The sequence below is a fragment of the Taeniopygia guttata genome, chromosome 9 (genome assembly GCF_048771995.1).
Source record: "Taeniopygia guttata chromosome 9, bTaeGut7.mat, whole genome shotgun sequence".
Taxonomy (NCBI): domain Eukaryota; kingdom Metazoa; phylum Chordata; class Aves; order Passeriformes; family Estrildidae; genus Taeniopygia; species Taeniopygia guttata.
Window position 1 is genome coordinate 15648632 of NC_133034.1, and position 20955 is coordinate 15669586.

Below are 20955 nucleotides of genomic sequence, written 5' to 3' on the forward strand. Positions count from 1 at the left end.
AGGACACTGCTTGTCTTTCCCCCCACCCCCCTCCACTTGGAGCTCTTATTTCTCACCTCCCACTGCAACACTTATCAGGGAGTATATCCTTCACCTCCAGCTCAGCATCCCTTTCCTCAGACTGGAGAGTCACTGATGACGGGGGTGGAGGTGGCAGCTTGTTCTCAGCTCATTAATCTATCACAAACCTCTGCAGCAGGCTAGCTGCCTCCAGCCCTGATTCATTTTCCATCACAAAGGATGTTTGTGTTTGATTGGATATGCTGGATAAATGATTCAAAGCTGTGAATTTCATTTCATCACTAATCAGAGACAGGAGCTGAAATCCTGTGCATGAAGTCGACAAGTGAACTTCCATTGACCTCCAAGGCAAGGTAGGACACTGGTCACCCTGAAATAAATAATAATGTAAATTAGATCAAAGGGGTCCACAGGAAGGGGATATGCAAGAAGAGATCATTCACATCAACCTTATTTTTACTCCTGGTCTGTGGATTCACATATGAAGGGGATACTTGCTTTCCTGTATCTCTAGCAGCTGTGAAACAGAAACACATCATTAAGGTTCCTCACAGTCCTCAGATAAACCCCAGAGGCCTCTAACCCAGCCCCAAGATGCTCTCATAACATCAGTAAGACCTTTCAGCTTTGCTGGTAGCTCTGATATCCCTGTGGATAATGGATGCTTCTCCTCTGGGCACAGAGAAATCTCTGCCTGCCTCCAGCAGAAAGCTTTCCCATGGGCCTCTCACCATCCCTGCAAGTGCCACTACAGGGCTGGAGGCCAGTGAGGTGACACAGCTTCAGCACGTTTCATTTTCCAGCAGAGGAGATGATTCAGACTCCCTTTCCAAGGACATAAAGGGTCCCCACTCCAAATTGGTAAATCCATCAAGTGCTCAACATGGAGCTCCTCCCAGGAATCAGGAGAAGCAAAAAAACAATTTAATTTCTTATTCTTCTTTTCTTAAATGCCAGTGAATTTGTGGTGGGGTCTAGATGTGCATGCCTGACTCTTTTTTCACAAAGACACCAAACCCCAAAGTCAGACCAGGGAAATCAGTTACAGATTTCAGAAAGTTTCTCTCAGCGCCTCTACTGTGCCCAGTAGAGGAGTGAGAGTTTTTCAGTCCTGCATGAAATCAGCTGTCAGTTCTCAGCCCAGCCTTGTAGTACAGCATCCTCTTTGAACAAAGCCCCTGTATCACATATCACATCACACAGGAGAGACAGGGGGAGAAAGAAAAGGGTGGTAAACAGGTGGCAGGAGGAATTGAGGAGAGATCAGGACACACAGTCATGACCTGTGCTTGTTTCTAGTGCAGCAATGCACATCTACACTTCACAGCTTGTGGTCTGTGCTCTGGAGCTACTGAAGGTCTAATGGCTTCTTCCACTGCTGTGCCATGATGTGCCATGTCCTTGTCTGGGCATTACAGGCCCAGGAGGAAACTTTTAGGGAAAAGCTGCTCAGCATTAACTGTGCTCAGCAGGGCAGCATGGGCACCGTCTCCCTGGCTGAACGATGAATGGCCTCAGCACTGCAACCTCCACAAAAATGAGCTTGCCTGAGTCTCTTCACGGCACCTCACTGGCCTCCAGAGCCTAATTCCTGAAATTAGGTACTAGGGCAGAGGTTTTTGGTTTCCAAACCAGACAATGTGCTGGAGAGTGGCCAGAGGCTGTGGGTACACTGAGCGAGGGTGGGGTAATTTGGGGGGAAGCTTTCTGCCTACAGGGAGAGCAGGATGCGTGAGAGCAGGTCTACAGCTCTCAGCTGGAGCAAAAACTACTGGCAGATTATCATCTTGATAGCAAGATTTAGTGCAAGGAGGCCAGGCCAGGTGAGTCACCCTGCTGCTGCTGCCAGTTGTTGGGGCTGCTGATGGCTGTGATAACCCAACCAGCCCCCAGTGGGGACCGGCAGGGAGATTGCCAGGTTAGTTATGGAGCTGGGCACTCTGGAATGTCAGCAGCTGCTGCCTGTGCCCCTTTGCAGCATCACAGAGCCCAGGGCCCGAGACATGCCAGCTTTTGCCACTTGTTCCTTGGGTGGACTGCACCCTGAACACAGTGCAGCCAGTCCTATCCAGGAATTGGGTGCAGAAGCAGATTTTGCCCCACCGCAAGCTCCTCCTCTGCAGTGCACATGAGGAGCTGAACAGCTCCCAGCCCCAGCATGGCAACAGCTGAACCTGGCCCACTGAGCCGTGGTCAAGCACCAGAGACTAAAACCTGTGGCAAGCCCAAACAAAAGATCTTAAAGAACTAAAGCCAAAGGGAATAAATTCCCCAAAACAAGAAACAGCCTCTCTGGTTGTTTTCAAGAGCACCAGGCTGTGGTGAAACAGGAAGGTCTGGGCTCTGCTGTCCTCAGTTCAGCCATTTGCCACAGCAGATGAATGAGCTCAGATACCTGTGCTTTGCTTCACAGTTTGCATACCCAGCACCTCACCTATCCCAGCAGATGGTGTCACATCAGGTGGAGTTTTGACACTGTGGTCTCTTACCCTCAGTGTAGGTCTAAATAGAGCTGGGATGAGCTCCCAAACAGTCCTGCTCAGTCTGTGAGCCAGGGATCACATCGCACCAGAGGGTGTGGAGAGGCCCTTGACACCAAAATGTTTTGACAATTAAACATCCCCAAGCAACTCTAGGCATTGAGCACAGCTGATGCACGGGTGGCTAAAGCAGCTTTGAGCTGTTCAGAGCTACACAGACACATAACAGAGAGCTCAGCAAATCCTTCCTGAGAAGTGGTGTGAACTCTTGGGTTACTGCTGCACACAGAGCCAGCTGGCCTCTCTGCACACCCAGTGCCACCTATGCTGGTGAGTCTGATGGGAGCCCCAGTCTGTGCAAGCTGAGACTCTGGTGCACACTGGTGCTGCTGACTGCTTGGTTCCCAGGAGCCACGTACACCCTACAGAGCACAGGAAAGCCATCACCCTCCACAAGCCCTTCCTCATGGCCAGCACTGCACCCACCAGCCCATCCCACAGCAGAAAGCAACAGAGATTTCAGGTGCTGCTGAACAGTCCCTGCAGGCTTGAGGCTGCACAGGCTCACCACTGTAACCAGCAAAGGATGGAGAGCTCAGACTCCCTGGCTGACACTACTGCAGCTCCTGCTAGGGAGCAGAGCTAGTGGCTGGCCCTGCTTTGCCCTGGGGGTCTCTCCCCCATGGATGCACTCTAGGCCCAAGCACATCATCCTCCTGCAGGGGCTCCCATCTTCCCTTTGCTCCAGGTGGAAGCAGTGACTGGATGTGATGAGGTGCTACTTGGCTTGAAAAATCTTTACATGGTGCAATTTGTTGCTCAGGGGCTGCAGCTGGACTAGATTAGATTACACTGGGCTAACCAGAGAGCTTTTTTGTCCGTGTTTCTCCAGCTAGAAACTAACCACAAATCATGAAGCAGCAAGAAGACCTAAAAAAATGTTAATGTGTGAAATGCTTTCTCACAGAGCAAGTCCAATTAACAAAAGGTCAAAAGAGAAATTAAAAGTAATCATTGGGGTCAGAGCTTGTACAGTGCACTGAGTATTGAAATAACTCACCCTGCTCCAGTCCAGCTACAAGATTTTCTGTTTGCTTTGCCCTAATTTTTGGGTGTTTTACAGTGATAGGAATGATAAATTAAATTCCTACACTAGAAAACAACTGGTGGCAATGGAGGTGGGGTAATTTCATGAGTGAACTGTGACAGAACAATGTGAGAAGCATTATAGTCTTATTTTGGTTTAAATTTGGAGGCAAAAGTACACCTCAGTCCTTATTTTACTGAAATGGCTTATTCAGCTCAAGAACATATTTTGCATCCCTATTTCCCCTTCTGCACAGTGGAATATGATGCCCAGCTCTGCTTGTCATAGCTCAGATCCTGTCTTACATTTCTGAAATGCCTTGCACGCTGGAGACTCTTGGCATGCTTGACAAACTGCTGTATACATGGCCAGAATCAGACATGCAGCCACTTCTGGGGTGGAAGGCAGCAGGAACTGCGTGTGCTGCACTGGGGGGAACAAGATTCTGTCCTGGAAGAGATGTTTTTGCATAGCAGGTCATTAACATCAATCTCTGAACAGCCAGCAGGCTCCTGGCTGTGAGTTTAGCTGCATCTCAAGGACTGGAAATTTTACTGCTGGGATGTGAACCTGTAGTTCCAGGCAATCTATTTCTGCCTAACCTGCTAGGCTGTCAGTAGCTGTTTTCATCACTTACATACACTATAGAACAATAATAGATAAATATCATTGTAGATCTCAGCCTCCTGCACCTTTTGGAAGGGGTTATGTCTTCTCAAAGGATGCTTTTGAGAAAGGAATCAACACCAGGTGGAAAAGGAATTAAGTTGACAGAAAAGAGTAATCTTCTCTTTCCCACCTCTCACCACCTGCATGTCTCTTTTCTCCCTGCCCCACAATGCAAGAAGGAGGCACATCCTGGTGGTTGGGATGGCAAAGGTAGAGAAGGAGGAAGGACGTGGCTTGGGCTGTGGTTCTCAATGAGCTGCATTAGCTGCAGAGACTGAGGAGTGCATGGCAGTAAAGTTGTGACACAGGTTCTGTTCTCCCAGTGCCTTCTGCAGTGCAACACTGCAGCTCTTGGGGTCCTGCACATCCCTACCTGGCTGAAGAGAGAGCAGTGTGACAATACAATTGACTATCACATTATGCCTGGAGCTGGCATGTCCTCACTGAACACATCCTTTAATTCAGGCTCCCAAACCTACTCCCATATCAAATGCCAGATTCCAGACATCCTAGAGCTTTCATGACACTTACCTGGAGTCATTTGCCACAGCCTACCTGCTCATCTCTGTCCCATTTCCCAAAAACCTGGATGCCAATAGCATGTCCTGGTAGTCAGAGAGAAGTTCCAGCAAGGTTCTTGCTGAGGTACCAGCTCGTTGTCTTCCAGAATTTGGGAAGGTGCCATTGAAAAGGCAGGTGATGCTTAGCAGATTGAAAGTTGACCAATAGCACCTCTGACCTGGCCAAAGTGCTGCTACCAGCTTCTCCCTCAACTGGGCATTAGTTTACTTGTTTTGATTTTAAACAGGCCTAAAAACTGGCTATTCTTAGGGAAGGAGAAAGACAGGAAGATAATTTATTTTTCCATGCCAGCCTTTTTTAACATCATCCTGATGCTAGATGAAGAGAATGATGCCTCTTTCTTCCTGCACACTGAGGAAGTGCAAAGGAAAGTGCAGTGCCTGTGGCCCTGAGCACTGCCTGAGGCAGCTGAAGATGACCTGGTTTGTAGCCACACACCCAAGTGCTGTGGTGTGTGTCCTACCTCAGCCTGAATCACAGCTTCCAGCAGGAGAGAACACCAGGGTTTGCAGGGAATGCTGCCTTTGGCTGCAACCAGCTCCTCATGCTCAGGAAACCACAGCCCTGAGTATGCTGAAGCTGAAACTCAGGTGAGCATCTTTATGCAGTGGGCAAACTACAGCTATTTTTTAGATGGTATTTCCATTTTGGTGGAGTAGAGGTTACAGAGCAGTTGGCTGTAAAACGGTATCTAACACACTGAAAAAATCAATTGCTGCTGACATACAATAACCCTGAGCCAGTTGGTCCATCCCCGGTTCCCAGTGGCCATGAGGACACAACAGACTCCCAAAGCAATCAACTGAATATTCTGGATGCAGGGCTGCAGGGTGTTAGGTACCCTGCTAGCTGGAGTTTGCTGGAATGTTAACTTAATTTCCTAAGCACTGACTGATGCAAGAGTGAGAGGCCACTGGTGAGCCTATGTACTAGCTTGTCTTTATAAGGAATGGTGGCTGAATTTGGCTGAGGCTTCACCTCCAAAGCCAGTGTCTGGATAATAAGCTGTAAATCAGCAAACAGAAGAAAATCAAACTCATTCCAGGCTCCACCTTTCATTGCTGCCATGCACCATCCCAGATGCTTCCTGTTCCTCAGCAGCATCTTCTACCTTGAGACATTTGAGAGAGTGTTTCCCTTCGTCTCAAAAAGCAGCATGTGGGGCAGAGAGAAAACAAAGCACTGATATCTCAGAGCCACATCTCTGCCTTGTGTATTTTCTGTACAGTGCCAAAGCCATTGGGGTGGGCAGCCCTGGGATAGCCAATATCTCCAGCCCTGACTCTTCTCTCTGACCACGGGCACATGCAGCTCTGGTTTGGGCCAGGATCTCGTACCAGCCTCCAACGTCATTTGTTCCGTCACCTGGACCTGTTGTTTCAAATGTGCAGGGGGCCAAGGGATATATTTGTTGATAGTATGTATGTCGGTTACTACCAGGACTGCAGTTTTAAGGATTTTCCACATATCGTGTGTCCTGTGTCCGTCCACGTTGCAGTGCAGTGATCCAGACACAACACTGACAGCTGCAGGGTAAATAAATAAAAACAGAGTATTTTGATCTTGGAAGGGGAGGTGGTTTGGAGGGGAAGGGGGGGGCCCAGGGTGTCAGCAGCCAGAACAGGGTGGCCACAGCTGTGATGGGAACAGATGCGGCGCAGGGAGCGGGAGCAGGGAATAAAGTTCTGCCAATGTGAGCAATGCTGGAGAGTCTTGGAGAATGGCATGCATATTTGGGACAGGTGGGAAGTGTTTACATTGAAATAACAAGGATGATGGCCTGACAGAATGCTGGTCATGTTACCTGTGACCCAAATTGACCAGCCACAGCTCTCATGGGCCCAGAACACGAGACCACCATTTCTTTGTCACAGCAGGGCCCACTGATTTCATGTAGGGTTCTGTGCAGTGGTAGTGCTGCTGCCGCTTGGAAGTGTTTTGTCCCTCTCACAAGAAAGCTGATGTTGCCTCTAAGCCAGCATTTATCCTAGTCTAGCGTGTGGTGGGTCTCTGTAGGATCCCTGTGCAAGCCTTGAACCAGGCAGCTACAAGGCAATATCGAGAAAAGCTGCCAGTGTGGTCTCCAGCACAGCTGGAGCACAGCTGGCAGTGCCCAAGGACACATACCTGACTCACCCCAAACAGCAGCTCTGCTGTGGCTGGGTCCTAAGCTGGTTACGTTGGTTTATTGGCTTTGGTGCTTGGTTTTTGTTTTGGTTGTTTTGTTTGTGGTTTTGTTTTGGTTATTTTTTTTTTTTTGTAAGTCTAGAAGAAGTTGTTTCTCAACTGATGTTTAAATGATGAAACAACTAGAGTTGCACACCTTTCAGATTCTCAGAAGCAGCCTAGCTGCCAGGAGGAGCTCAGTGAGGCTCTTGCAAAGCAGGTAAGCTGCTGCTGCCTGGCTGAAGTGGCATTTGGGTACAAAGCAGTTGTGCTGTGTGCTCTCTGCTGATGGTCATTAAAGACAGGAGGTTGTGGGCCTTGTTGCAGAGGATCTTTGCAATGATTCACTGAATTTCCTCCATCGTAAGGACTAATGATGCAAACAAAATCCTCCTTCTGGCCCTTTATACCCTTTTCATAAAACATTAAGGGCTGGGTTTTTCAAGAACCCTAGAGGCACATGTGTCCCCATTTAAAATTAGTGGAGGGCTGGGAACCCATCTCCCTGAGGTGCTCTTGAAACCCCCGCTAAAGGGGTTTAGCTGAGCCCAGCAAAGGCAGACAGCATGGCTCTGTCACACCTGCATTACCCAAGGGTGGCAAGGAGACTTGTCCAAGGTCATTTTCTGTGGTGCACTGAAGAATAGAGACCAGAGGATCCATCTCCTAAGCCTCCAGTCTGCCTGCAAGCTTCCCTTTTGCTCCTGGCTGCTTGCTGTTTTGAGTGACCCATGGCAGAAGAAATCCTTCTGACTGCAGCTATATCACAGGAGGATGCTAAAAGGCAGCTTGCAAGAAAGTTTGAGCATTTCTAATCAAGTTGGAGAAAGGCTCACAAAGTCATGGTGAGAGACATTCCCTGCATTTATTCACACCCTAGCCCCTAGATAAAAATGGCTTTGTATGTTAAGTTTAGGACCACAGAAAGCCCAGTGGATAGCAAGGGATTATCACAAAAGGGTAGCAAGGCAGTCAAAAAGAGCCTGAGGGACACTTTGCATGAATTCCATGAAGAGAATAATTAATTCAAACCGTACACAGACAGCTCTGGGAGTGTCCACTCTGGAGATGTTCAAAGAGTCCTTTCCTGCCTTGGGCTCACTTTAAATCGAGTGTCCTAAAAACCCACTTCAGCTATGCATTTCTTTTCAGTTGTACAGAATGCTTGAATGCCAAGGGATCAGGGAAAACTTTGTTATTAAAGAGCTGCAAGACTTTAACAAGGTACATAGTCATTAGAAAGTTGTTGAGTCATGAAAATACTCTCAATAATTTGAAATTAATGTTTAGTGTGTGCTGTACCATAAAAATGCTTAGATGTCGTGGCCATGGATACTAAAGAAAAGCCTTAAGGCCATGACTACATGAGCAAGTTACCACAAGGTGAGCAAGGGTGGAATTTTAGAGCACACCACTTAGAATAAGGTAACTTCCCTTTTTCCAGCTCTTGTCCTGGGACCAGGGAAGGAGTTTAAGTCCTTGCTGAACATGGCACAGGCTTGCCTTTTGAAGGCTGCAGGCTGAGGGCATGAGTGTGGCTGGGTGCAGCCACAGAACAGATAAGGTGCAGTAAATCTGTGCAATAACTGATCTTATCTTTTAGTAACTTTGCTCTCCAGCACAGATGCAAGGATGGATGCACTATGTGTAACAGCCAATGCCATAGAAATTACACAATCAGATAATTAAGAAGGCGAATAGAAAGGGCTGGACCAATGTGAAGATTCTTTTTCATAAGAACAAATATATATATGCATATATTAATAATTTTTTTCAAATAACAAACAGGGGTCTAGTTTCCTTATACCAGTGGCTCTATTGACAATGCCAGGAAAAATGAAAAACTAACAAGTGTTTTCTTCTCTCCTTTCTTTTCCAGAAAAACACAATTATCTGATTTCAGACTGCTTCTGGTAATATGTTTATTCTTTTCCATTTTTGGATTGTGCCAGGCAAAGTTCATTGAGTTTCATTTATGATTTGTGAAACTTATTTGTGGAGTTTGTTCCTGATTAAACAAGGCTTCTATCCCAAATGAAGGATTCACCCTAGAGCCTGGCCTGAGCCTGTCCAATGCTAGGTGAAGAAACACTGTGTTTCTAACCCAAGTCCAGGATATCCTGGAGATTTTTATTTTCAGTGCAGTAATGATCATTGTGGTCCTTTCCTTTCCTTTCCTTTCCTTTCCTTTCCTTTCCTTTCCTTTCCTTTCCTTTCCTTTCCTTTCCTTTCCTTTCCTTTCCTTTCCTTTCCTTTCCTTTCCTTTCCTTTCCTTTCCTTTCCTTTCCTTTCCTTTCCTTTCCTTTCCTTTCCTTTCCTTTCCTTTCCTTTCCTTTCCTTTCCTTTCCTTTCCTTTCCTTCCCCTTCCCCTTCCCTTCCCCTTCCCCTTCCCCTTCCCCTTCCCCTTCCCCTTCCCCTTCCCCTTCCCCTTCCCCTTCCCCTTTCCTTTCCCCTTCCCCTTTCCCCTTTCCCTTTCCCTTTTCTTCCATTAGTTATTTTAAAGAAGGGAGAGCTGTAAGTGTATTTCCTATTCAGATTTTGGAAACTGCTTATACCTCCTCTTGTAAAAACAGGAATGGAGCTTCACCAAGAGAGCCCTGCTACTGCTCAGGTGAGCAGGAGGAAGATCAGTCCTGCAGGGCTAGTGAATAATCCTGATATTCAGACCATCCCTACAGTCTCTCCTTCAATCCAGATTGATATTATCAACATTTGAGGAGTAAAAGATACTCCAAAGGAAGCCACGAGCCTGAGGAGTACAGCAATCAGCTTTCATTACCTCTCAGATAAAGACTTCATTAGACAAAAGTGCAGCTTCCTTTGGAAGGGTGTATTATACTCAACAATAACACCCCTGCACGAGCCTCTTCTTGCAGGTAAAGAACTCATGATCCCATATTCCAGCTTGTCTCTTTCCTTTGTGGACTGGCCTGTAGGTCAGTGCTGTACAATCTCACTGGTACATGGCACCTTACCCAAAGCAAAATTATAAACGTAAGATTATATCCCTAAATCCCTGTTTATATCCCCCAAACCAAGACAGAACTAAAGTACCTTTTCAAGGCCTGGCCTATACCATGTAAGCTTTGCAGGCATTGCACAACACTTTGTGTTTTCTGGGTGTGAAAAGGGGGAGATGATGAATGGGAAGAATGGGAGGACTATGAAGGCCCTTTCTGACCAAGGGCAGAGGGATGTAGTTTGGGTTTGTCATACCTTATGTTGAGGAGAAACAAGCTGTGGTGGTGCTGCTCAGTGTTCCTCATACTCCTTGTGGAAACAGGGACAGAATGCAGATCCCAGCCAGCACAGTGCCTGAAATCACACAGAAATTGGGCAAAAATGATGGAAAGGGTAACTCACATTTCTACTCTTGCCCAGCTCTACACTAAAGAAATATTGTTCTGATGGTTGGTGTCTGTAGGCATCTGTTTTCTTCAGGTGCTCCTTGTATCAGTGTCTCAAGAGTTAAACTACCTGGAAGAAGGGGATTTTAGTAGAAGATCCGGAGTGGTGAATATTATCAGCAGTGTTAATCTGTCACATCTTTCCTGGACTGTACATACCACTCTCCACCACTCTGGCATGTCATGGCCTGCCTTGTTACAAGATGTGCTGGAGCTGTAGCCAGCCATAGTTTGGCATCTCAGTGAACCTTCTGATCCAAGAAAATACGGGAAGGAGAAAATAATAGTGCCATTTTCAAAAAGAAAAAACCCTACACAGACCAACCCACCTTATAAAAATCAACCAAAACTAACTCCTAGACTTCTAAGCAAGTACTAAAATAGAATTTTTCAAATACAACTTTAGAACAAACCTGTTTGAATTAAAGGTGAGCTAGACCCTTGATTGCACATCACTAAGGGATGCCAGATGGCTCAAAATCTAGAATTTTTCTCTGTCATTATTCTCTCATATCCAGACACATACAAACTTAAAAAAAAAAAAAAGTATTTGTTTTTCTGGTTCCCATTTCCTAGTTCTGTCAAGAGCCTAGCCAGCAGCCAGGCTGGCCTGGAAACATCCCATATTATGTGAGCTTGGAAATGCAGCAGACTCAAGCTGGGGCAGTCCTTGGAGTTGACTTAGAGAACCTACACCCCAGTGCAGACACTGGACTGCAGACAGCAGAGGAGACAGAAGGCCTTTGGCCCTATTGTTGTTGTTGAGCTCCTGGAAAGGAGTTAGTGAGAGGAAAAAAGTTCTGGATAGGATAAAAAAAACTCTCACAGGAATGGATGATCTCACTTGTCCACACACACACACACCCAGATGCACAAATATATATAATTAACTGGAAAATACTGTGTGGTATAAAGGTTTCTTCAGCTTGGGATCATCACAGTTGGGCTAGTTAAGGTTGGTACAGCCATAACAAAGATTACTTCCCACACATCTCCTGCTAAGAGCCCTTCTACCACATCACAGCCTTTTAGTAGGCATTTATATCTGCTGATAGGTACCTTTGTGCTTCTCACACAGAGAAAAGTAGGCATGTGATACAATTATTAAATGTACATGTAATAGCCCATCTAGTCATCAGTACAGCAGACAGGCTCCATGTACACACATGCTTTTATATGGACAGTCTGTGGGCCCCTTTAAATGGTCACAAGGCTGTATAAGGGACAGGAGACAAAAAGACTGTGCTGTTTGAATACCATAAAGAATAAATACAAAAGGAAAAATAAAACCAAAAGCAACTGAAGGCAGATTCATCTGGTTTTGCCTCTGTGTAGGACATCTGTGGTGGAACAAATGGAAGACAACTGGGGCTACTGTGGGATTTTGGGGTTTCTCAAGCAGCCCCATGACAACCTGGACACAGTTCCAAAAAGCAGCTCAATTAACAGACACGAGTTATCAGTTTCAAAGGTGTAACAAAACATCTTCTGTACCTCTTTCCCTGTTTCCTAGACAGTGCTTGCTAAGGGACTCAGCAGAGGGCTCCTCAGAGCACGGCTGAGACTTGACCAGCTCACCAAAGCAGCAAAGTCATTGCCAGGCACTGCTGGGCTGCCATATCACATGACAAACAAATCCTTGCTCTATCCTGTTCCAAAGATGAAATATATATATATTTTAAATCTGGGCTTTTTTTTTTTTTTTTTGCCTTTTTTTTTTTTAAAGGGGGGCAATTTATTTAGGTTATTGTTTTGTTCTAGGAAAAGCTATTAAGCATTCCCACATACTTTCCACTCATGCTGAAAATGAAGTTGTGTCCTTGAATAGAGCTAGTGGTACCCATTGTTTCCACCTTGGAGGTGCACATGGTCATCCAACCTTTTCCTTGCAAAAGGCTGATACAACATCTCTTGGAATTTTGCCAAGAACCAAATCTTAATAAAACCATGGAGAGCAAGAAAGGAGGTGTGTTACCTCTGCTTTGACAACTCCAGAAGCCACTCCATGCTTGTAGCATTAACTGGCAATATTTTACTGCTTCCACTGTCGCTGGAGCAGGAGCTGTTCTGTTGTTTGCCTTGCACTGAAGAAGTAGGACAGTGTTTCTCAACAGGAAGGCTTGTCTGGATCCCAGACAAAGAGGGCTCAGGCACACCAGCCCTCAAATAACCCAACCACTCACTCATCCTGACCCTTTACACATGGAAGAAAACTCACCACCGCAGCTGCAGATTTCCATCCAGCCTCCCCACAAAACAGTTAACGTAATCCCTAAGCAGAGATATTAATGTGAGAAGCCAAGAATGGTTATTTTTTAGGTAACAAGAATGCCCCAAATTTTACTGGTGTTACATAACTTTTAGATTTTTGTTCCAAGCCTCAAGCTACTGAAAAGCTTCTCTGTTTTTTAAGACTACAGGTCATTCCTTTCTCTGTGTCCAAGCTGCTCTTCCAATGTATTTTTAAACTGTATGCTTGTTTCCAGTGAGTGGACTCCAAGTGACAGGAAAAACTCTGTAAGAGAGATTGTCTTCTTGCATATAAATCTTACTTTGAAAGGAGACAGTATTTTTGGAATTCAAGAGCTAGGGTTTTTTTTCTCCGCAATATTTTTCTTCTGCCACTTACAGAAACACTTTCTCTGTAGAAGGAAGTTGCTTGATCAACTTTAAACTGCAGCAGGAGGCACAAGGCAAAAGTCTCCTTTCTAACCCACATTTTTTGGATGGAGGAGGTATTTTCTTTCAGACTATTCAGGACCTTGTTAATTTGTCTACATCCAGGTGTGCAGGCATCCCATTCTGTTAGGGAATGCTACATCCCCCTAAATACAATAGGGCACAAATTTTTGGTTGTTTGGTCTCACTCAAAAAATGTTCTAGGATGTCAGTGCTTCACCTATTTCTAAATCAGGAGGAATGGCTCTCATGGTACAGACAACTCAGAGACGCTTTGAGGTTCACTGACCCATTTTAAGAGTCTTGACCAAAACATTATTTATTACTGGTTACTCAATAACAACAACAAATATAAACTTGTAAGAATGAGTTGGGAGTGTCAAAGGCAGAAAAGTTCTACCCCAAAGGCTTGTTCTTTATACAAACTTGATGGAAAGAAAAAACAGAACAGAATGGTAAGAAGCTCAGAAAATGGGTGAACATCTCAGACAGTGGGCAGGTTTCAGATGCAAACATACTCCTAAAGCCAGCTCCTCACCCTTGATGACTCCTTGCATTGATCTTCTGATTGATACACAGCTGCTCTGATAGACTGGCTGCTAGAGCTCCTGCTGAATGCTGTGCCTGTCACTAGGGTCTGGAAGCAACCCAGAACTGGAGAACAGCTAGCAGAATCCCAGCTACACACTTGAAAGTCACTTAGAATCTCCCCTCTTTTTTGAAGCCTGGGTTTGTGGGCTTTTCTTCACTAAGGAACCCAGCTTACCCCCACACAACAGTAATGATCTCATGCTTGGGCAAAGGAGATACCAAGATATTTGGGGATTTTGTGTGTAACTGACGGCAGCTCTCAGTAGGGTCTGACTTCCTAGAGAAAGGATATACAATCTTTGCTCAGCACTGTGCCCAGCTGGTTGTACTGACCACACTGAGGCACACCTCCAGGCGTACACTTCCTTATAAAATGAAGAGGGATATATAAAAATTCAAGATGGGGCACTGACTCGATAGCTAGATGCTCCTTTCACAACCCCAGAAACAGCAGAAAACCTGGAAAACACAGAGACCAGTACAGAACAATATCAGTTTTCTCATCTGTTGATGCTTTACATGGCCACAGCCAACACCAAACCAGGGAGAGGGATTCAGCTTGCCTTACAGTGCAGGATCTCCATCCAACCTGAGCACTCTGGGCTCGTGTTGCAGCTGCTGGAAAAAAACAGACATCTTTTTAGGGCAGATTAGCCAGACTTGTTTGGGCTGTCAAGTCAAAATGACTCAGCCCCTAGCCACACCTCTTGCTTTTTGCTCGTTAGAAGGGGTGTCTAGACAGCTCAGGTGTAGGCGTTGCCATGTCCACATTCAGTGGGATTAATCCCTGTTGGAGGACCACATGCTGTGCCAAGGCAGCCCTCTGACACCACCTTGGCAAGCAGGGCAGAGGGCTGCAAACAGCCAGAAGAGGCTTAGGCACCCATGAGTATTTAGTGGCCTCACTCCTGGATGACTTGCACAGCCACACGTAGCTGCAAGCAAAACAACAGTGCCCAAAGCCCAGCTCTCCTTTGCTCCTGGGGTATTTTGGTAACTGTGTTGTTCCCCTCTAGGAGCTCTGCAGGGGCAGCAAAAAGCCACATGGCAATGAAGGCCAGTGCTGATGAAGCTCCCAATTAACCTCCCTGACGGATGAACTTCTCCAAGCAACTCCCAGCATCTGGATGAAAACAGGAACACTGCCCTTGCTGCCACATGGTCTCCAGGGCAACATCCCTGGTGTGTACACAACAAGACCATCAGGTAGCTGTTTCTTTGTCACTGATCATCACAACCTTTTATTCCTGGCACAGGATGCTGAGAGATGAATGAGGCTGATATGAGAAATGGTACCACCCTGCTGTAATGGAGGTAATTCTTCAGTGTCATTCTCCAAAGCTATGTGTCTACCTACACACAAACACACCTCACTGTCCCCTGTCTCAGTATCTCTCAGTTGTACCAGCACTGCTTACCTTAAAAGGTACCTTTTACTTTTTTAAAATTAATTTTCACTACTTGTGGTCCAATATTAGTGATGTCCACTTGCAGCAAAGGGCATTAGTCATTATGTGGAGTCAAATGGTTTGACTGGATAGTAGTAAGTGAACAGTTTTCATAAAAATATCTAAATCCAAACAAAATTGGGAGTTCAGCCTTGCTTCCATTTGCAGTAAATTGCTTCAACAGTCACGTCCCAACAGTAACTCACGGTATTTCCAGTGAGAGAATAAACAAGGTATGGAAGATCCTGCAGACATGCTGCCTGTCCTAAATGCAAAAAGGACTCCAAAGAGGATTTAACAAATGAGAATCAGTGCCTCACACAGCCAGCACTCAGATGAATAACTTTACACTTTATGAACCAGTGATTTCAGTGAGTGCCCTGGTGCTCTTGCCTGATGCTCAGTAGGTTTCCAGTTGCCCAAACCCTGGTAAGCACTGTTGAACAGCTTATTTAAGTCTTGCCACATATATCAAATTCAAATAGCTGGACCTCTGTTGGAACCCAAGCCTATGATGATGACCATGAACTTAATCAATCAAAGGACTTTTCAACCACTTCCCAGGTGCATGAAGAAAGAGCAGCCCTGGAAGCCAAGGAACAAGGAATGCACTGACAAGTAGGTATAGAGGGACTTGTGCAGAAATATCTGCATGTGCATGTGTGAGGGGAAAAGACAAGATGAACTAATAATCCCTTTCCTTGGGGCTATGTCTTTACTCTTTCAGACTGGCACGTGTCTCCTTTGTTTTCGATAATAAGAGGTAATTATATCTGAAATGTTAAACTGTAAATCCATCACGTAATTAAATGAATTCAAACTGCACAGAACTATGGGAACATTTAAGGATGGATTAGGGACAGGGACTCTGAAAATCACACTCTGTGTTTTCCATTCCTTGACTCAAAGACTCAGGCAGTTTACTGCTTTCCCCAGGGACTGTCTATCTCCCCACCACAAGACAAGGGAACCGCGTGCTGATTCCAGGGAGAATCATTAGTGTACTGTGGTGGAACCAAACAGCCTTCAGAGAGGGGTTTATGGCTTGTGTTTCCTTTAATTTTTTTTTGACCCTTCTTATCACTAAACAAAAGCTTGTGGTCTTCCCTAGATAATCACATTTAAGTTCTAATAAAACCATATGCCTGGATAAAGCAAGTCTTATGCAACTCAGATGAAGCTGGTTTTCCCCAGTGTAATTATTATTGAAGAAATCTATCACATTTTACAGCAAAGCCTTAAATGCAAAGCGCTTAATTAAAAATACAGATGAAGCAATGCATTTCCAAATCCTCCCACCCCTCTACCCCTTGTATTTGCAAACACAAGAAGGAAGAAAGCAGGAGCACTAAATAAAAGGAGACTCATACTTTCCTCATAGGATCACCAGTGACACCCACCTCCCACGGGCAGTTAAGGAGGGAGTACCTGGGCTTATCCCAAGGTACTGCGTGGAAGCTCTCCAGGACAATGCTGGAGTGATGGCACTGGTGACGCCAGGGATTCAAGCCATGGAGGCCTTAACTGCACAGTCTGATGTCTTTCACATCTCTCCCTGTTGGTGGCTGCTGGCCAAGCTCAGGCCCAAAGCATCAGTCCTTGCTTAGAGTAAGCTTGGCCTTGCTGCTGCTGGGGAGGTGCATGTCTGTGCACAGCTGGTCTGGGCTGCCACGCCAAAGGAGAGGAAGGCACCATGTACTTCCTCATAGAAAAGGGAGGAGAGGGCAGTTTGAGCACAGCCTCAGACATGGGCTTCACTAGAAAAACAGGGGCAGACATCAGGAACTAGAGATTGCTTGGGTCCTGCTGGGTCTGTCTTGTTCTTGGTGTCCAGGTGATCTGTATCTGACATTACCAGCGGAGGCAAGAGTCATTTGCGCCTTTCTCCCCAACAGTTCTTTCCAAACATGAACAGAGAGTGATTGTAGGGGGGTGATCTTTGGGCAAGGAATGCCATTACTTACACCACAGTCACTTGGGATAATATTTATTACTGATAGGCTTTTGTGAGGCAAGCTCAGGCAAGGGAGATCAAATCACTGCTTCAGGGCAGCCCTTGACTTACAACTGCAGAAAAGCCAACACCACAAAAAGTTAAATGCAAAGTGGAATATGAGTGTACAGGGCTTGACTCAGAAACTGTAAGATTTGGTGAGGTATTCTTATTTTACTTTAGGGTGTACATGGGTCATATTCTACATAAGTGTAAGGGCTAGAAACACATTATGGATTGGTTGGGGGGTTGTTTAGTTGGTTGCTTTTTATGAGAACTCAACTTCTTAGATCTTAACACATTTTCTTTTTTCTTTTTTTTTTTTTTTAATAGCATTACAGTGCAAAATTCACAATAAAATTATGAGAACTGGCTACATAGAAACTACTGCTCCCACTTCTGCATCCAGCATTGCAAAAATGTTGATTAAAAGCTGGACAACATTCTTCCACACACCACATTTGGATCATTAAGCAACCCAAATATCTTCATATATTGAGAATCATCCAATATTATTTGAAACCATTTGACTGGCCTGGATTTGTTTCTTTGCTGAAAGAAGAGGGACAAGTACTCCACCCTTTCTTTTAAATAGACTTTAGCTGTATCATAGAAGTTACTTGGAACAGGATTCAGGGACAATCAAGAAAGGATTAACTGTAACGAAATCTTTGTGAGGTAAAAACTGGGCAAGCAGATAATTTAAACTCTGTGATGTGTCATTTGCTAGTAGCAAACCAACCTTTCAAAAAACCAGCCTAAATACGTGTCTACCCTAAAGGTGTTGCCTGAGTGTTTCTCCTGGTACTGGAAGATGCCCCAATGGAAATGCCTCCATAAAGCTTTTAAGGAGCCACCAACTCGGACAGAGCAGACGGACGGGTGGACTGCAGACTGGGATTTATTTAGTGAGAGGCGTGAAAATCCAGCAATCCAGCCCAGCATTCCCTGGATTTTGTCTCTGGCACAGGAAGGGTTTGCATGTTTCCCGCTTGTGGCTTCTATTTTAGCCCCTGTTCATTGCTGGGATGCTTGGACACAGCTGTGCTGGTTCATTAACTGCCCAGCATGTCACTCAGCCCAAGCAAATGGCTTTGGGTAGTGTTTTCCAATGACTCAAGGGGAGGGTAGTCCTTTCTGTGAGGAAAGGAAGGTGTTGGTCTAGGAGGTATTTGATAACCTCCTGAGATACATTCAAAATGAGGAACAAAGAAGACGACTGAAGCAGGACCAAGAAGGCTGGGACTCGAACATTTCAGGAATAATCCTCAGCCATTAAGAAACGCTTATGAGACATGACCCAAGACCACGAGGTGATCAATGAACTGGTATCTTCCTTTGTGTTACAGCCAATATCTGTAATAGAGAGCTCACTGCTCCTGTGGTTTTCCCTGCAGGCTCACAAGTTAACTGTTTTAGGGTACTAACTGGACACCAAGAATGAGGGAAATGGATCTACAATATCCCCACCCTTTTCTGGTCATTACATCCCACTCTCGGTTGAGAGCCATTCACAAAATTAGAGCGTGCTCAAGCCTTGCCCTCAAATGCTTCAGTTTGGAAGGTGCCCTGCCCTGTTCTAGAAGCTGTGTCAGGGACGTGCTGAGCTGTGCAGCTGCTTCCAAAGAAACAGGGTCCACATCCTGCTGCAAGTGAGTCATGCTGAGATCACCCCACTCAGGAAGACACAGAAGGAGCTGTCCCTCTTCCTCCAGGGAGGACTTGTGGCATGGAAGAGCAAAGCAGGTGCTGCAAATGGGGAGGTTTGGGGCTTTTTTAAGCAGAAGAAAAGAGACAGCCCCTAAAGAAGATGTTGTCTGCCAGCCCACGCTATGGCATCCATCACAGTGACAGCCCTTGGCCAGGGGCAGTCTGGGAGAAGCATCCCTGGCATGCTGGCACGCCTCTGCTCCTTTCCTGAGCCTGGCTGTAACCCCTGCACTGCCCAGCCACAGGGCAGCCTCCCTGCTTGGGCAGCGTTAGGGGCTGTGGATGCTTGGCTTTAAAGGCAGGAAATCCACATGACACCACGACAAGCATGAAATCCCCATGACTATTGCCATGCTGGTACTAGCCCTATCTCAATAACCAAATGTGGAAGCCACTAAATATTTCCCAAGGCATCTAAAACTAGTTCTAGTTTAAAAATCAGATTCAGGCTTAGGCAAGCAAGAAACGAGCCCAGCAGCCCTAAAGCTGTCGGTCCAGCCCCCTGCTGTGGCACAGCATTGCTCAGCACAAGCCATGAGAGGTCTATCATTTATTCACTCACGTCTATGTCTCTAGGAATATGTATACTTAAGAAAATAAGGACTCTGTAGGGTTACTTCCCAGCCCGTCCCAGTGTGCTTGTCACTTGGGTTGTTCCAGCCTTTACACTGCACCGTTACAGCTCTTCCCAAATGGGATCCTCTATAGTCACTTCCATGCACAGGCACTCACACCTGCCTGCACCACACAGGTTGCTGACTCCTGCTCCTCCAGGCAGTCAGTGCTGTTCCAATTGCCCACTGGAAACCCAGCTTGGCCCCAAAACTAAAGAGATTGACAAAAACACATTTTGCTGCTCTTCCTGCAAAACTCTTGAACTCGTGAAAGTTGAACACATGAAAGCAATCTGAGGTTAGCATGTAATACAAAAACCACATGAAAGAGGTAATTTAGCATTAGACACATGGTACTAGGAGCAGGTTTAAACTAATACGGGTTTTGCATTCAGGTCATAAAATACAGCCCTTACATTGCCCTGTGAGGTGTCCCTACTTAGCATGCCTTGGTGGGAGAGCAGCTAGAAGTGCTTCAATGCTGACACGAGTTGAACACACAAAACATCCTTTTCCTTCACTCTTTTCACCCACTCTGTGAAAGAGACACTCATACCTGCAGGACAGACTCTGAATGGTGACAATCCAGGAGGAATATGGGTCAAAACCATTTTCTGTTCCCATGCCAGACCTACTGAAAGGCCAGACCAGCAATCTTAAAGCTGTTGTTTATCTTTGCCATAACATACCTTAAAAGCCTGGTCCTGGTGATCCTGTTGGAGCAGGAGAAGGGAGAATAGGTTGTCCCCAGCACTGCCTACTGACTGTGGCTCTGGAAAGGAGGGATGAGGGCAGAGATCAGCCTCCAAGCAGCATTAAGGAACCTTTGTGGGGTCTCTCTTCTGATTCTGGAAGAAATCACACACAACCTGATGTTAGAAACATCTGTCCATGGTTGACTTATGCAGGATTTAAGCGTGTTACCACTATTTTTACCCAACCCCAAAAAGAACCCAAAGCACTCACTCTCACTTTAGGCCAGAAAAAACCCAACAAATTCAACAAATTTCAAACGATGAAGTGCTGAAAATAGAGTTGTGTTACCCCCTTAAAAAGTATGTTGGCAGAGGAACTGGATTTACTTTGAAAGTTAGTTTGGTATGAAAGAGCTACACAGCAAAATTCTAAATCCCTTTAGAGAACAGAATGAAATAAAAGCAGATATTTCATCTCTTAACACCTTGTCAGCAAAATTCTCCTTCTTTGGGAGGACTTTTTTTCTTTTGCAAAATTATTGTGCTTGTTTGCCAATGAAGCTTTTCTAAGAACAACATAGCTGCTTTCTCACCCTGCCTCTCCCAACACATCACCACTCCCTTCTGTAGGCCAAGCAGAAAATTCTTTCCCTTGGGGCCTGCAATGAAGCTCATACAAGTTTTTGGGAGAAAGTGCTGCTCTGATGTGGAACCCACATCCCTCTTTCCTCTCTCACCTCCCTTTTAAGTTACTGACCCTGACTTTCAACTACTGTTCTAGCTGGAGTCCAGAAATGGATTTGATTTATTTCT

The 20955-nt window shown here is 45.6% G+C and overlaps 1 long non-coding RNA gene across 1 annotated transcript in view; it reads right to left on the minus strand.

Annotated features, from left to right (window-relative positions):
• Positions 1-9488: 9488 nt before the first annotated feature.
• The window catches only part of LOC140684729 (uncharacterized), a 56670-nt gene continuing 45203 nt past the window's right edge, over positions 9489-20955 (minus strand). Inside the window, exons 4-5 of the long non-coding RNA XR_012057436.1 lie at positions 20137-20295; positions 9489-10320 (exon numbers count right to left, since the gene is read on the minus strand). This is a non-coding gene — a long non-coding RNA (uncharacterized lncRNA). The remainder of the gene's footprint in view (positions 10321-20136; positions 20296-20955) is intronic.